Below are 3,183 nucleotides of genomic sequence, written 5' to 3'. Positions count from 1 at the left end.
TTAGAGAAAAAAATCGGTCGTTCTAGCGCAAAAGTACAACCCATTTTATAGCGCAAGAAATATTTTTTTTAAGAACATTGCATTATAGTCCTTGTCTGTTTTTCTTAATATAAAAAAAATTGTAAGAGGTTCCGCATTACCCTGTGTCTCGCCTGCAATGGCTGTTATTAGTGTTAAAGTGTAATGTTGACTTAAAAGGTGAGTCCATTCATCAGTAAAATACAGAATTTAAAAAAAAAATCAAATTTTTTCTTTAGATGCTATTTCTTGGTCTTGAAGATTAGCTTCTGTCCAAGTTTCATAACAATCCATGTAGGTTTAAAAATTTATTATGTCAAAAAAGTTTAATCACAGACTGTCTGTAAATGTTCACAGTAAAAAAACTAAGTCCATCTATCAGAAAAATACTGAAAATGAAAAAAATATATTTTCAAAAGACATTATCTCTCAATCATAAAAAAAGCTTGTGCCAAAGTTTCATAAAATTCTATGATGGTTTGATAAAGTAATTGATGTGTAACAAACTTTAACCCCAGACTGTATCTATTTGTTAAATGTAAATAGATTGCTTCGCCGAGCGCAGCTGGATAAGACGACAGAGGTCCAACTCTGAACAGTTGGGGCAAAAATTCGCGCTTGATACATGTCTGAATTTGGATTGTAATTAAATATTTGACACATTAAAGGTTTCTGACACAGAATAACTGTAGTCAAAGAACTTAAAATTGGTTATATGAGTTGAAATTATATTCAAATTTTTGCTTTTGTGCAATACACTTTGCTGTTGCGAATTGACCCCACTCCCCCTACAAAATAAAATAAAAAATTTACCCCTTTTTTTTCTTTTGTGCCCCCCCCCCCCCCCCCCCCTTTTCTGAAATCTGAAATGAGAAAAAATTGACCCCCACAATTTCTTTTTACCCCCCCCCCTTTTCCCCCCAAAAAAATCTTTCCTTCAAGATATGGTCATAATCTCAATTCAAATTTCCAATGGAGTCTGCAACCATAATTACCCATTTAAATTTACCATAGTGCTAACTTAATCTATTTTATAATAGAATTTAAAATATGGTGTCAAATCTTTCATATGGATAAAAAGATGCAACATTTGCAGATATTTTTACTAGTCTTCCTTTATAAATAAGCATTTCTTTAAACATAATTTAAAAGCAGTGTAAGGGAGGTAATCAAAACGTTGTATTTGGATAACCTCCCTTACACTGCTTTTAAATTGTCTTAATTGTTCATTAACCATTACTTTATACATAATTTATAAGCAGTGTAAGGGAGGTAATTCAAATGATGTATTTGAATTACCTCCCTTACACTGCTTTAAATTATGTTTTGTACTAAAGTATTTGTCCATTAACCAGGACACCCTTGTTTCCCCCCTTTTTTGCCTCTAATTCCTAAACGGTTTGAGCCATAACCCCCAAAAGCAAATCCTAACCATCCCTTCGTGGTAAGAAAACTTGTGGTATAATTTCAGAGAGATCCATACACCGTTCCACAAGTTATTGTCTAGAAACTAGAAAGATGCTTATTTTTGGCTCCTAATTCCTTAACTGTTGGTACAATAACCCCTTAAATCAATCTCAACCTTCCTTTTGTGGTATTGAACCATATGGTAAAATTTCATAGAGATCCATTCACTTAAACTAAAGTTATTGTGCAAAAAAACAGTGTGTCTTCGGACGACGATGACGACGCCAACGTCATACCAATATACGACCGCAATAATTTTTTGCGGTCGTATAAAAAAAAGATCTATTTGTTAAAAGTAAAAAAAAACAGACTGTATCTGTTTGTTAAATGTAAAAAATAACTAAGTCCATTTATGAGTAAAATATGGAAAAAAAATTTGCTCTGGATACTGTATTTTGGTCATAAACAAGCTTCTGTCCAAATTTCCTAAAATTTCATGAAGGTTTGACAAGTTATGACAAAGTTATTGATGTCTAAAAAAAACTTTTAACCACAGACTGAATCTAAATGTTGACTCTGCCAACACCGATCTAGTATCGCTATGTCTCGCTTTCGCAGGCTTGTCAAAAAAGGTATTAAAATTGATATCCAGGGATAAAATATTCAAATAACTTGTACTGTTTCTATAACCAAATTCAAATTTCAAGGAGATGGATTGAAAACTAACCAAGAGTGCACACGCTGAAATGTCTCGCCTTCTTTACTAATCATTGATAATATGTTGATAGTTCTAAATATAAAGCTTTACTACAACTATCACATAAACTTAACATGATCCAAGAAAATGAGGTCAAGGTCATATAAACCAAACAAGAAATACATGTACACCTTACAATCATTCAATACACTAAATATAGTTGACCTATTGCTTATAGTTTCTAAGATACAGACTTAACCAAGAAAACTAAACATTGAATAATGAACCATGAAAATGAGAGCAAGGTCAGATAAACCATGCCAGGCAGACATGTACAGCTTGTAATCCTTCCATACAACAAATTTAGTTGACCTATTGCTTATAGTAAAAGAAAAACAGACCAAAAACACAAAAACTTAACACTGAGCTATGAACCGTGAAAATGAGGTCAAGGTCAAATAAAACCGGCCAGACTGACATGTACATCATAAAATATTTCCATACACCAAATATAGTTGACCTATTGCATATAGTATTAGAAAAAAAGACCAAAACTCAATACTTAACACTGATCAATGAACCGTGAAAATGAGGTCAAGGTCAAATAAAACCTGCAAGACTTACAGGTACATCATAAAATATTTCCATACACCAAATATAGATGACCTATTGCATATAGTATTAGAAAAAAAGACCAAAACTCAAAAACTTAACTTTGACCACTGAACCATGAAAATGAGGTCAAGGTCAGAAGACACCTACCAGCTAGACATGTACACCTTACAATCATTCCATACACCAAATATAGTAGACCTATGGCATACAGTATAAGAAAAACAGACTAAAACACAAAAACTTAACTATAACCACTGAACCATGAAAATGAGGTCAAGGTCAGATGACACCTGCCAGTTGGACATGTACACCTTACAGTCCTTCCATACACCGAATATACTAGACCTATTGCTTATAGTATCTGAGATATGGACTTGACCACCAAAACTTAACCTTGTTCATTGATCCATGAAATGAGGTCGAGGTCAAGTGAAAACTGTGTGACG

Source organism: Mytilus californianus, unplaced genomic scaffold (genome assembly GCF_021869535.1).
Source record: "Mytilus californianus isolate M0D057914Y unplaced genomic scaffold, xbMytCali1.0.p SCAF_7, whole genome shotgun sequence".
In the NCBI taxonomy this organism is placed as follows: domain Eukaryota; kingdom Metazoa; phylum Mollusca; class Bivalvia; order Mytilida; family Mytilidae; genus Mytilus; species Mytilus californianus.
The sequence above is the reverse complement of the archived record's forward strand: the minus strand, read 5'-3'. Positions refer to the sequence as shown.